Genomic DNA, 15405 nt, shown 5'->3' on the forward strand with positions numbered 1-15405 from the left:
TCTTCTGCTGAAAGAGACTGCCATTTGCTGACTTTTGTTGAGGAATATTTAAGCGAAACGAACTGTCTTCGTGAAGAAGGCTGCCATTCGTTATCTCCGCTGGAAAAAGTGAGTGAACTGTCTTCTGCTGAAAGAGACTGCCATTCGCTCAACTTTAATAAAGAAACCTGAAACGAACTGTCTTCGTGAAGAAGACTGCCATTCGTTGTCTCCACTTGGGAGAAAGTTGTAGCAACCTGCCCTAAAATTAACCTTTAGAGTCGCCACCTATTCTACCAAGGCGAATAGGAAACCTTACGTAGTTGAGAGATCGGGGTAAGATACTATATTCAGGTCGAGGGAAGGTGTTAGGCACCCTCAACCCTTTCCTATGGCTTTGAATCTAAGGCAACAGTTTATGGCTAAAAGTTAAGGTTTATAGCTAATGAAGTGAATAGGGGAAAAATTGAGATTTTAGAGAAGGGGACTCGCCTTGTTGCCAAGTGCCTACGTACCTCCTTATGGAGGATCAGAGTCTCCGTAGTTCGGGGGAGGGTTGTACGCCCTTAGGATTAGAATTTGATTTGGTATGTTTTGAAGGCTTTTTGAATGGCCTATCGTAGTTTTGAATAAGGATGAAAATCCGTAGATTGATTTGAAGTGTTTTGAATGTTTTAGATTTGGAAAGTGGGCGTACAACCCTGATTTTAATTTGTACTATTAACCGCGATAATCGATTGATTCAATTACCATAGTTAACAGATTAATAGTTGTATCGTTACCCCTCGTAATCGATTGATTCGATTAAAAAGAATAACGAATTAAGATTAGAAAAAAGAAGAGGTTAATCATCACAACTAATAAGATAGTTGCAACCATTTAACCAAATATAATTTAATTGCATTTTAATTAAATATCATTTTAATTAAAATCATTGCTGACCATAGCGATTAATCGATTTAATCGGCACGAACAACAAATTGGAATTTTTAATATAAATATTATATACTTATTTTTTATAAAAAAAAATAATAATTATATAATTAATATATTAAAAAGATATTTCAATTTAAATAAATAAATAATTAAAATTATTTAAGTTTAATTGGGGTTTCGATTTGGTATGATTGTCACTAGGGTGCATGGTATAGAGAACTAAATCTGGGGCGTATGATCTAGGTGGATAGATGATCCTATGCTCAGATCTGAGGGAGCATGATGCTCCACCTGATAGGCGCAGCACACAATCAAGAAACAGGATCTTTTATAAAAAAAATAGGGAGCGAGGGATCGAACCCTCGTCCCTTTGCTCACACGCGCGCTACCTTACCACTCCAGCTACATGGTTCAGTCGTTTAAACAATGCAATCAACATACTATATTGATAATCAAAAGGACACACAGCAAAACGAGCGCGAAATTCAAACGCGCTTATCAGATCATGCCAAAATTGAGAGTTTTCTGACTGTGCTTTGATTATGGTTGACTTTTAGGTCAAACCAGTTGACTGTGGGTTACCTGGACCATTGAGGGAGCAAAGCTTTGGATTTGAATCTTGAACTTTGAATCATTGTGAATGGAATATGGAAGGCAAATTTTGGGGTATGACAGCCGCCCCTATTCAATCTTCTTGAACCTGAAGAGGTAGAAGATGATTGGACACTGAAATGCCCTGAAATTTGCTTGCGTAGGGAAGGAGTTCTGTGGGAGATGGGCTTATAGATGCCATCCAGTTGTTTGACAGGATACTTGTCTAAAGCATATGCTTTTGAGACCTGGATCATTTGATTGTATCTGAGGAGAGAGGAAGTAATGTCTTACATAAGACTACCTGAAGAGGTCCTTGGATAGGGTGTATCAAAGGTTGATGCGAAGAAGCTTAGGCTTTGAACAATGCTTAGGAAGAAGGTCTTGGAGAAGACTAACTGAGGAGTTCTTTAAAAGAATGAAGTGTGTCTTAGAAAAGATTGGATAAGCATTTTAAGAAGGCTACCTAGAAAGGCATGATATATCCTAAACAGGACTAACCTAGAACAGTTTTTTTGGAAATGGTGTGATATGTCTTACACAAGACTCACCTGGAAAGGCTCTTAGATAGGATACGAGATATCTTAAACAAGACTTACCTAGAGAGGTTCCTATAAAGGGAACGATACGTTTTAAACAAAACTACCTGGAAAGGTTCCTATAAAGGGAATGATATGTTTTAAACAAAACTACCTAGAAAGGTTCCTATAAAGGACATGAAACGTTTTAAACAAAACTACCTAGAAAGGTTCCTATAAAGGACACGATATGTTTTAAACAAAACTACCTATAAAGGTTCCTATGAAGGGCGCGATACGTTTTAAACAAAACTACCTAGAAAGGTTCCTAATAAAGGCCGTGGGGTGTTTTAAACAAAACTACCTAGAAAAGGTCAGGATACGTCTTACACAAGACTGCTTGGAAAGGTTAGGATAATTGTCTTGGACAAGACTACCTGGAGAGGTGAGAAATTCTTAGATTGCTTCTGGATTGTCTTTGAAGAAAGACTTGGAATGAGGTATTAGAATTGTATCTGTTAAGATTTAATCGTTGATACGATCGTATTTGCGCTGTGATTGGATGATAACATCCTTTTGATTTATGAAATGACCTGAAAAGACAGTGTTAGTTTTATGCAATGTCATGATGCATGTGTCATGTAATGAGATTCTCAAAATAACTGAGAATTATGCATGTATGCCGATCCCACACTACGGGACGTAAATAGTACAGGCATGGGGAGATCAATTACGCAACAATGCTCCTTGTGTGATACTAGTGTGACTTCCCGAATATCAGAAATTTTGAAACATGCCCCTTAACCTGAATGAAGGACCTTTAGAGAGAACTCGAGTTTTCACCATGTCTTGCCTGATATGCATTGCCCCAGTGTTTGAATTCTTGAAAGATATGCCCCTAGTCAATAGGATCCTTGATTGTATGCCCCTGTTTTTAGGAAAACCCTCTGGATGTGGTTTCCCCATTCAAGAGTCCTTATCAGAAGTGATTGCCTTTGGTTAAACCAGTTTCGAGGTCTCCTTGGTGCTAAGTGTTGACTTGAATGTGAAGCAGATGCCTTTCAGAGTGAGTCATGCGTTTCGGTCGCGTCCGACGGACAGTGATTTGCTGAGTACTCAGAATGAGATGATGTCTTCTATAAGATTACCTGAAGAGGTCCTTGGAAAGAGTGGGAAATTGTCTTACACAAGACTGTGCTTTAAACAAAGCTCAAAGGATATGTTTGTGCAGAGGGTCAAAAATATTGCTATAGAGGATAAAGCCTTGAAGAAGATCACCCTAGAAAGGATGGTGAACTGTCTTAGAGAAGACTCTGTACTTTAAACAAAGTTTGACACGGTTCTTGGAAGCATAAGAGAAGTTTGAAGATGTCTTAAAAGACTAACTGAAAAAAGTTAAGAGATGTCTTACAGAAGACTACCTAGAAAAGGTTCTTAGAAAGGAATATGTCTTAGAGAAGACTGTCTGAAAGGGTTTGAAAATAGAAAGGGTAAGGAGATGGGTCTTTAGAAAGACTACCTGAAAAAGGCTCCTAGAACGGGTAAGAAGTATTTGAACATGTCTTAAAGAAGACTATATGGACAGATTGAGAAATATCCTATAAAGGTTCCTGGAAAGGATGTGAGAGTGGCATTGACACCATCTGATACTGAGTGACCTTTGCAACGTGCCCCCAGGTAATGGGCTTGCCCCATGGGCTGTTCAGCGTCTTTGAGAGATTCCATGAATCTTGATTAGATTGCCCCATGTAAATGGGATGATGACGAGTTATGCCATGTGTACACATTAGCCATCCCAGTCATGTGTAAGAGATGTTTCTTCTTTTGATGGGCCTCTAAAGCTACTTCGTCAGTTAGTAGGATTTTTAGCCATTAGCCATGCCCCATGCAACTTCTCCCTGATGTTTAAACATCTGAATCCACATAGACAAGTGTACTTTGTAATGAAATTCATAAGATGCGAATGCATATGTCTGTCTTGAAAGTTTAAAAACATTTTTTTGAGTAAAATGAAGTTTTTTTTTTGTAAGAAAGTGATATCAACTCAAAAGTTATAGTAGACCTTAAGGAGTCGGGATACCTTTGGTAACAGCATGCTTTCGAACTAACCATGCTTCAGTTAGGACTTTTAAGGGTTGTAACGTGGCCTGGTTCACGGTTTTAAGAAACAAGGATAGTGGCTCAAAGTTTATTTGTACCCATCCCCCTCTTCGTGATGTCCTCCGGTCCTATGCTCAGTTAGCTATGTGTTTAAGCTCCAAAAGACTTTGGGAATATTGATATTTTTGATGGTTTAAAAACCAGAAGTTTATTTTGCAAAGGCAGTCATCCTCCTTTCTTGTAATATTTTCTCTTGTGAGGGTATGTAATGACCTCTTTTCGAATTTGTTATCCCTAACTTTTGCCTGAACTGTTCGTTTTAAGACTACAGTCAGCGGGATGCCCCAATTTTATCTAAGTCTCCTTAATAGGTTTTTACTTAGCAGGCCTTTGCATTGCTTTCTTTTTCTTTGCGGACATTGACTGCCGAACTTAATGATGACGGGGAACCATCGGTGATTATGTTCAAAGGAACAACTTGGAATAATTAAGTTAACTGAGCAACTACCCTACCCCAGGTTATGTATTAAGGGTTTTATTTTATATGAAGGAAAACTCCTACTTCTTTAGGCTCAAAGGGGTTGACAAGGGATTAACATCCTTATATCTCCGTTATTTAGGAATTGAAACAATGCCTATCGTCAACATGGTCTGTTCGAAAGCGTAGTGTATGAAATTGCGGTATCGTTTTTGTCATTCTCCCTCTGAAGGTGTACGACTTTTAACGAGAGTTGAATATCACAAATGAGAAAACCGAGTAAAAACACAGTTTTAAATATAGTGAGAACACTAGGAGTAAATCAAGACAAACGTAAGCAATGCATTAATGATTATTGTAAAGTACACAGCATATGTCGTAAGACTAATGTTTAAACAAACGGAAAGAAATTGCGAATGAAAACCAAACTAATGATCTAAGAAATCCTCCTTCTAGCCACCTATGGTATTAGACTTGCGAGGATCTTCGAACTCAATGAGCCCTTCTTCAATCAAATCTTGGATCTTGTGCTTCAATGGCCCACAATCCTCTGTATCATGGCCAGGACTATCTGAATGATAAGCGCACCTAGCATGATGCTTGTACCCATGAGCGGGATTAGCTGGAGCTGAGTATGGAGGTAGCAGAGTTACCAAGTTCTGACTGAGCAAACGTTGCAAAGCTTGGGACAATGGCATGTACAACGGGGTGAATGATCGTTTTGGCTTGGGCCTCCAGGTACGTTGGCCACCCTGTGGCTTTTGCTGATCCCTTTGCTGTGATATTGGGGTCTGATTACCCATGATTGCCCCCACAGTGTTGGATTCCTTTTTTCCGTCATACGACTTCTTTGTGTGATAGGAACTTGAGGGTGCCCCTTGTATCTTCCCATTTTTGATTCCATCTTCAATTCTCTCACCAATGACTACCAAGTCCGAGAACCCTGAAGATATGCTTCCGACCATCTTGTCGTAGTATGGTCCTTGCAAAGTGCTCATAAATATGTCCACCAGTTCTTTTTCCATTAGGGGAGGTTGGACTCGAGAAGCCATTTCCCTCCACCTTTGGGCATACTCTTTGAATGATTCATCCTTCTTCTGTGACATGTAATTGCATCCGATTGGGTGCCATGTCCAAGTTGTACTTGTACTGCTTCAAGAATGTGTTAGCCAGATCATTCCAGCTTCTGATATAGGATTTCTCCAGTTGCATATACCAGTCAATAGATGCTCCGCTTAAACTCTCTTGGAAGAAGTGTATCATCAGCTTTTGATCATGAGCATAAGCAGCCATTTTTCGCACATACATGCGCAAGTGATTTCTCGGACACGTGAGCCCTTTGTATTTTTCGAAGTCTGGAATCTTGAATTTGTGTGGGATAGTCAAGTTTGAGACTAAGCTCATTTCAAAGGCATCCACGTCGAAGACATCGTATCCTTCTACCACTTTTAGTCTCTCTTCCAGCGCCTTGATTTGTTCACTATCCTTGGAGTCTTCCCTAGAGTTGGGATTAGACTGTTGCGTCTGAGGTGCTTGGTCTGTGTTGTCCACCTCTTGCACTCCGTATCGTAGATCCAGGTAATCATCATCCCTAGAGACATTGCTAGCAGGAATGCTAACTGTGCGGGTTGTCCCTTTCGTTTGTGGAGTGGGGACAAATCCTTTTTGGGAGGTCTCTCCTTTCTCTTGGAACTGGATAGCTCTCCTGACAGATCGGGCATGAGATTTGTCCTTAGCTGGGCCAAAGCCTGAAACAAATCCTAGCAGCGGGTTTTCGTCGTTAGGGATCTCATCCTGAACCAGGGTATCCCCAGACTGAACCTCTTTTGCTTTTTCTTGTATATCTAGGAGGGCCTTCATGAATCCTAGCATCTGACTCATACCTCCTTTAACTTCTTCCATACTAACCTTCAGTTGATCCACCTCCTCACGAAGAGCGGCTTGATTCTGTTCCAGCTGATTCATTGATCTCTTTTGCTGAAACCTTGTTTGATAAGACGGTCGGGATGTTAGGTTATCCTTCCCAATGGTCCCTTGTTCTGGAGATAGAAGAGAAATCTTCTCTTAATGCCATGAAAATGATGTGTATGCCATGCATGATATGCATAATATCCTTTTTTCTTTCTTTTTGAATAAAATATGATGCAAGAATGCCCATGATGTATGATGAATGGAAAAAGGAATAATAAAAAAAATAATGATCAACACATATATATACATATTGCACATAATCACATAAGTTCATAGGTTCGACGTAGCGGCTCTTGGGAGCCAACCTTTTTATAGGGGGGTTCTAGAAGGTCTCATGGGGTCGTTCGTAGCCTCCGAGACTTTTTTGTCTCTTCGGATTTTAGAACAACTCATTTTATCCGTGAGGTTCGAATTTTTGGGCTAGGTTCTCGGAGAGATCAGCCAAGTATCCAGTCCTGCCCTCAACAAAGTCAAGCCTTGTTTTGGACATTTCCGAATACTCAACCCACTCCGAGTGGAGTTATCAATGAGACTCGTAGGCGATTCATGTCCCCTTTTGATCTCAAAGTTAACTCCCACACTTAGGGTTTAACACAACATAAAAAACAACAATGCATATAATAATATAGGTAAACATTTTAAGGCAGATAGATAAACATTTAAGAAAAACAAAAACAAATAAATAAATAAATAATTTAATATTTATTAAAAGATGAACCTACCCCAAACCCTAAAAATGGCAAGTTTGCCAAACCTAAAAAAACTTGCCAAACCTAAACCCTGCCAAAACCTATAGGAGCATTCACTATTAAGTTGTCCCCAGCAGAGTCGCCAGCAGTAGCAACCTGCCCTAAAATTAACCTTTAGAGTCGCCACCTATTCTACCAAGGCGAATAGGAAACCTTACGTAGTTGAGAGATCGGGGTAAGATACTATATTCAGGTTGAGGGAAGGTGTTAGGCACCCTCAACCCTTTCCTATGGCTTTGAATCTAAGGCAACAGTTTATGGCTAAAAGTTAAGGTTTATAGCTAATGAAGTGAATAGGGGAAAAATTGAGATTTTAGGGAAGGGGACTCGCCTTGTTGCCAAGTGCCTACGTACCTCCTTATGGAGGATCAGAGTCTACGTAGTTCGGGGGAGGGTTGTACGCCCTTAGGATTAGAATTTGATTTGGTATGGTTTGAAGGCTTTTTGAATGGCCTATCGTAGTTTTGAATAAGGATGAAAATCCGTAGATTGATTTGAAGTGTTTTGAATGTTTTAGATTTGGAAAGTGTTTTGGGATTGGGCGTACAACCCTGATTTTAATTTGTACTATTAACCGCAATAATCGATTGATTCAATTACCATAGTTAACAGATTAGTAGTTGTATCGTTACCCCTCGTAATCGATTGATTCGATTAAAAAGAATAACGAATTAAGATTAGAAAAAAGAAGAGGTTAATCATCAAAACTAATAAGATAGTTGCAACCATTTAACCAAATATAATTTAATTGCATTTTAATTAAATAACATTTTAATTAAAATCATTGCTGACCATAGCGATTAATCGATTTAATCGGCACGAACAACAAATTAGAATTTTTAATATAAATATTATATACTTATTTTTTATAAAAAAAATAATAATCATTATATAATTAATATATTAAAAAGATATTTCAATTTAAATAAATAAATAATTAAAATTATTTAAGTTTTATTGGGGTTTCGATTTGGTATGATTGTCACTAGGGTGCATGGTATAGAGAACTAAATCTGGGGCGTATGATCTAGGTGGATAGATGATCCTATGCTCAGATCTGAGGGAGCATGATGCTCCACCTGATAGGCGCAACACACAATCAAGAAACAGGATCTTTTATAAAAAAAATAGGGAGCGAGGGATCGAACCCTCGTCCCTTTGCTCACATGCGCGCTACCTTACCACTCCAGCTACATGGTTCAGTTGTTTAAACAATGCAATCAACAAACTATATTGATAATCAAAAGGACACACAGCAAAACGAGCGCGAAATTCAAACGCGCTTATCAGATCATGCCACATCATCATCTTCTTCAACCATACCTGCAATACACCTGCGTATTTAGCTACGAAATAGCTACGGACACGTTCGTAGCAGATGTACCTGGAAGAATAACGAACAGGGCATACATATATATAAATCTTTCGCACCCTCTCAAAACGTTTCGTCCAAGCCATACGATCTCGCCCATGCATCCGATTTGACCTGATTTTTGCCCTACTAAAAAGCCCTATTTAAAAGCTCTTAGAACCCTAATGGTCAACAATGGTGGATCATGCCAAACCCGCCCAGAAACCCAATTAATTATTCGAAAACGTTCACAGTCATCACGCAAATCATAATACACAAACAAATCAACATATGGATGCTTCAATTATGCAAATCGATCCAATATTCAGAGTAACATACCTTGGTCAATTGGAGGTTATTCTGGGGTTGCTGATGAAGCGTGAGTATCCAGACACGTTCAGAATTCCCCCAAGGAAAAGTTTGCAATCCTCAAATCCCTTAGAAACGTCCCAAATCTTAGAAACCGATCTTGAGTTTTGTGAAGAACTTTGTCTTCTCGAATATGCTCTTCTCTCCAGATTTTTGTGAACCCCTATTCGTATGCACAGCCCCTCTTACTTATAGTGAACATATTAGGTCAATTAATTTGTCCAAAACCTTGTTTGAATCCAATCTTGCTATTTTGTGAAAATTGATTTTATTTCTTGAATCCTAAGCTACTATATTTGGCCAAATTTGTGTAAATCTCCTTCCAATCAATTAGTCACGAAAATATATTGTATTTAGTCATAAATATTGATTGGAGATCACCAAAATATATTTTCTACCAAAATATTTGATTTTTCCACTTATTTAAATCATTAAAATCAATTTTAAATGAAATAAAATTGTGTAAAGTCAAATAAAAATGTTATTATTCGTGGCATGTGCTTTGGATAACTTATGGGCCAAGTTTAAGTCATAAAAGTATGGGCCTATTTGCAAGAAATCCAATTTGAACCTTCTTATTTCACATTTTACCTCCAAAAATCGCCCAACTTTGATCAAGCATATCTCACTCAATTTTTAAGCTATGAGGGAGTTCTAGGACTTTTTGGAAACCTCAGAATGTCCTCTTTAAGCCACTTTGGAACATATTTTCCTTTTGGAGCTTTTATCTTGATCATATCCTCTTTTCCAAAAAAACTGCTTTTGAAGGATGCTTAGAAATGACCTGTAATCTTTTGCATCATACCTCTCAAACGAAGCATTTCTAGCCATGGCTTGTGAGAGACAAAGTTGTAGGGAATCCAATTTCCTTCAAAATAGGCTTTGAATGGGGAATTTTTGATGTTCCATGTGAAAGTTATGCCCAGTCAAAGTTGGGTTGACTTTCTCCTAAGAAACCCTAATTTGAACCTTTTTGTATTTGTTCATCTCTGAGTTTCTATTAATGGAATCATGATCAATCTTTGATCAAATGATGGTTATACTCTTATTCACTTTATGTTGACCCAAAATTGAGAGTTTTCTGACTGTGCTTTGATTATGGTTGACTTTTAGGTCAAACCAGTTGACTGTGGGTTACCTGGACCATTGAGGGAGCAAAGCTTTGGATTTGAATCTTGAACTTTGAATCATTGTGAATGGAATATGGAAGGCAAATTTTAGGGTATGACAAAAGTGAGCAAACTATCTTCTGCTGAAAGAGACTGCCATTTGCTGACTTTAATAAGGAACTCCTGAAACAAACTGTCTTCGTGAAGAAGACTGCCATTCGTTGTCTTCACTTGGAAGAAAGTGAGCAAACTGTCTTCTGCTGAAAGAGATTGACATTCGCTGACTTTAATAAGGAACTCCTGAAACGAACTGTCTTCGTGAAGAAGACTGCCATTCGTTGTCTTCACTTGGAAGAAAGTGAGCAAACTGTATTCTATTGAAAGAGACTGCCATTCGCTTAACTTTAATAAAGAAACCTGAAACGAACTGTCTTCGTGAAGAAGACTGCCATTTGTTGTCTCCATTTGGGAGAAAGTGAGCAAACTGTTTTCTGCTGAAAGAGACTGCCATTTGCTAACTTTAATAAGGAACTCCTGAAACGAACTGTCTTCGTGAAGAAGACTGCCATTCGTTGTCTTCACTTGGAAGAAAGTGAGCAAACTGTCTTTTGCTGAAAGAGACTGCCATTCGCTGACTTTTATGGGGAACTCCTGAAACGAACTGTCTTCGTAAAGAAGACTGCCATTCGTTGTCTTCACTTGGAAGAAAGTGATCAAACTGTCTTCTGCTAAAAGAGACTGCCATTCGCTCAACTTTAATATAGGAATCTTTAAGCGAAACGAATTGTCTTCGTGAAGAAGGCTGCCATTCGTTATCTCCGCTAGAAAAAGTGAGTGAACTGTCTTCTGCTGAAAGAGACTGCCATTCGCTTAACTTTAATAAAGAAACCTGAAACGAACTGTCTTCGTGAAGAAGCATGCCATTCGTTGTCTCCGTTTGGGAGAAAGTGAGCAAATTGTCTTCTGCTGAAAGAGACTGCCATTTGCTGACTTTAATAAGGAACTCCTGAAACGAACTGTCTTCGTGAAGAAGACTGCCATTCGTTGTCTTCTCTTGGAAGAAAGTGAGCAAACTGTCTTCTGCTGAAAGAGACTGCCATTTGCTGACTTTAAAATAGGAATCCTTAAACGAATTGTCTTCGTGAAGAAGACTGCCATTCGTTGTCTTCACTTGGAAGAAAGTGAGCAAACTGCCTTCTGCTGAAAGAGACTGCCATTTGCTAACTTTTATGGGGAAATTCGAAAGCGGTCAAACTATCTTCCAGAGAAGACCGTCAACCATCGACTTGTCAGAGAATCCCAGGTGGGGAAATCCAAAAGTGGACAAACTATCTTATTTGAAAAAGATATCTATTGTCGACTCTGCTCGGGAGTGATCAAACTATCTCTTTGAGGGAGATCACCATTTGTTGACTTGCTGGGGATTTCTCAAAGTAAACAAACTATCTTCCTCTGGAAGACCACTATTTGTTAACCTCTTGGAGAAATTCGGACGTATGAACTTTCTTTCTTAAGAAGAAAACCCTTCCACGACTTTGCAGGGGAAGCTTGAGTACATGCCCAAGTGACTCGGGCACTAACATGATCAAAGCCTAACTAGACTATGCTAACTATGCAATTATGATGTGTGATATGCATGAATATTATGATGATTATAAAATGTAAAGTGAATGTGAATAGAATTGTCGCGGATGTGAAATCCTGTGACTTGAATTTTTGTTGATCAGAAGATGTCTTCTTCTTGAAAATGTAGTTTGCACTCCATTGGGGATAACTGGTTACTGGTTGCCCGCTGTTTGAAGTGAGTGACATGATTTGTATTGAAGATCCGTCATCGGGAGATGTTCGCAAAGCGACCTCATAGGGAAATCTTGGTTCCCGGAGTCTCAACCGTTCTCGGAGCAACTGTTTGCATTCTTCCTATTGTTCGTAAACCTTAGAAATAAAATTTCACCTTTATTTTGCAAGTAAATTCATTTTATTTTATGAAAACATTTGTTTCAAGAAAAATGACTGTTTAAACTTAAAATGCATTTTAAGAAACTGAATAAGACTTGATTGCAAAGAAAAGGCATAAGGCTCAAATTATTATTTATGGAATGGTAATCGGCCAAATGCTTGATTCCATGGAGTATTTACAAAGTTGGAAATTGGTAATTTTCGGGAAACGGGCTACGATGAAACGTGACGACCGTTATCTTTCCCTTCCACTCTGAATTGTGTTGTATTCGTGCTTCGTAGAAGATGACCTACTGATGATGAATACTCGGCTATGGACTTTGAATGATCAAGTTTGTCCTGAACACAGTTACTTGCCATATATCCCTAACTTTTGCGTAAACTACCCCTTTCGGGTTTTAAGCCTACCGGGATTGATTATATATTTTTTATGTCTCTAACTTTTGCCTGAATCGCCCTTTCGGGTTTTCGATTCACTGAGACGCACTTTTTTGCCTAAGTCGCTCTTTGCGAGTTTTCAACTTAGCGAGCTGTTATTTTGTTTATTTAGGCGAAGTATTTCTTGACTGCGTCGACGTTTACAGGACAGGTGAATTCTTCTCCATCCATAGTCGTGAGTATTAAGGCTCCTCCTGAGAAAGCTCTCTTGACCACGTATGGGCCGTCATAATTGGGAATCCATTTCCCTCTCGAATCTGTGAGAAATGATTGAATCTTTTTGAGTACAAGGTCGCCTTCTTTGATTGTGCGAGGTCGAACCTTTTTGTCGAAAGCTTTCTTCATTCTTTGTTGGTATAGCTGTTCGTGGCATAAAGCTGTCATGCGCTTTTCTTCGATTAAGTTCAACTCATCGAATCTGCTTTGACACCACTCGACTTCTATTAATTTTGCCTCCATCAAGACTCTCATTGATGGGATCTCAACCTCTATGGGTAGGACTGCCTCCATGCCATATACAAGGGAGAAAGGAGTTGCTCCAGTCGAAGTACGTACAGATGTACGGTAACCATGAAGAGCAAACGGGAGCATTTCATGCCAATCTTTGTAAGTGATGACCATTTTCTGAATGATTTTCTTGATGTTTTTGTTAGCTGCTTCTATAGCTCCATTCATCTTTGGTCTGTAAGGAGATGAGTTGTGATGTTCAATCTTGAATTCTTCACAAAGTTCCTTCATCATTTTGTTATTCAAATTTGACCCATTGTCAGTGATCATCTTGCTAGGAATGTCGTAGCGACAGATGATGTGATTCTTGATAAACCTGACGACAACTTGTCTTGTAACGTTTGCATATGAAGCTGCTTCGACCCACTTGGTGAAATAGTCTATGGCTACCAAGATGAAGCGATGTCCGTTGGACGCTTTTGGCTCGATCATTCCAATCATGTCGATTCCCCACATGGAGAAAGGCCAAGGGGAAGAGAGTATGTTGAGAAGAGATGGTGGCACATGAATTCTATCGGCGAAGATCTGACATTTGTGACACCTCTTTGCATACTGGTAGCAATCTGACTCCATTGTCAGCCAATAATATCCTGCTCTCAGTATTTTCCTTGTCATGGTGTGTCCATTGGTGTGAGTACCAAAGGAACCTTCATGTATTTCTCTCATGAGTATTTCGGCTTCTTTTCTGTCAACGCATCTGAGCAGAATCATGTCAAAATTTCTCTTGTACAGAACATCTTCATTCAGGAAGAATCTGCCAGCAAGCTTTCTTAAAGTCTTTCTATCTTTCTTTGATGTCCCCAGAGGGTACTCTTGCCTTTGAAGAAAGTTTTTGATGTCGTGATACCACGGTTTGTCGTCGATGATTGCTTCTACTGTGAAAATATGAGCGGGCCTGTCCAGGCGCATGACATCGATCCGAGGAATGTCATTCCAATGATTTATCCTAATCATGGAAGAGAGTGTGGCTAATGCATCAGCCAAGTTATTTTCTTCACGAGGGATGTGATGAAAATCTACCCTGTCGAAGAATGGTAATAATCTTCTCGCGTAGTCTTTGTAAGGGATTAGCCTAGGTTGGCGTGTTTCCCATTCTCCTTTGATTTGATTGATGACCAAAGCAGAATCTCCGTATACATCCAAGTGTTTGATTCTTAGATCCACGGCTTCTTCGAGACCCATGATGCAAGCTTCATATTCGGCCTCATTGTTTGTGCACTTGAAAGTTAATCTGGCGGTAAATGGAATATGGGTACCTCGAGGGGTAACAATGATTGCCCCAATTCCTCGTCCATAAGCATTGACAACTCCGTCAAAGATCAAGCCCCACTGGGATCCTATCTCAGGTCCTTCGTATGGTAGTGGCTTGTCGTAATCTTTCATCTTGAGGTACATGACGTCCTCGTCCGGAAAGTCAAAACTGGTTGATTCATGACCATTGAGTGGATGGTGAGCCAGGTGCTCAGCTAGGATACTTCCTTTCAAGGCTTTCTGAGCGTGATACTCAATGTCATATTCTGATAACAACATCTGCCAACGGGCAATTCTCCCGGTTAGAGCAGGCTTTTCAAAGATGTACTTGATTGGATCCATATGGGAGATCAAACAAGTAGTATGTCGAATCATGTACTGGAGAAGACGCTTGGAAGCCCAGGCCAAAGCACAACAGGTCTTCTCGAGCATGGAGTAGCGGGATTCACAGTCAGTGAATTTCTTGCTCAGGTAGTAGATGGCATGCTCTTTTCTTATCGTCTCGTCTTGCTGTCCAAGGACACAACCCATAGAATCTTTTAAGACGGTTAAGTACATTATCAAAGGTCTTCCTTCCACTGGAGGAGACAGGATAGGTGGTTCGAGTAGATATTCCTTAATGCTGTCGAACGCTTTCTGACAATCGTCTGTCCAGACGCAACTCTGGTTTTTCCGTAGAAGTTTGAAAATTGGAGCACAAGTTGCAGTCATGAGATATATGAATCTCGAGATGTAATTCAGACGTCCAAGAAATCCTCTTACTTGTTTCTCGGTTCTGGGTGAAGGCATTTCTTGAATTGCCTTGACTTTGTCTGGATCCACTTCAATTCCTCGTTTGCTGACGATGAATCTAAGGAGTTTTCCTGAGTAGACACCAAAGGTACACTTGTTGGGATTCAGGCGAAGCTGAAACTTCCGTAAGCGTTGAAATAACTTTGTCAGATTCTGTATGTGATCTTCCTCATTTTCTGATTTGGCAATCATGTCATCCACATAGACTTTCACTTCCTTAGGCATCATGTCATGGAAAAGTGTAGTCATGGCTCTTTGATATGTTGCCCCTGCGTTCTTTAGTCCAAAAGGCATAACGCGGTAGCAG

Source organism: Vicia villosa, unplaced genomic scaffold (genome assembly GCF_029867415.1).
Source record: "Vicia villosa cultivar HV-30 ecotype Madison, WI unplaced genomic scaffold, Vvil1.0 ctg.000250F_1_1, whole genome shotgun sequence".
Lineage (NCBI taxonomy): Eukaryota > Viridiplantae > Streptophyta > Magnoliopsida > Fabales > Fabaceae > Vicia > Vicia villosa.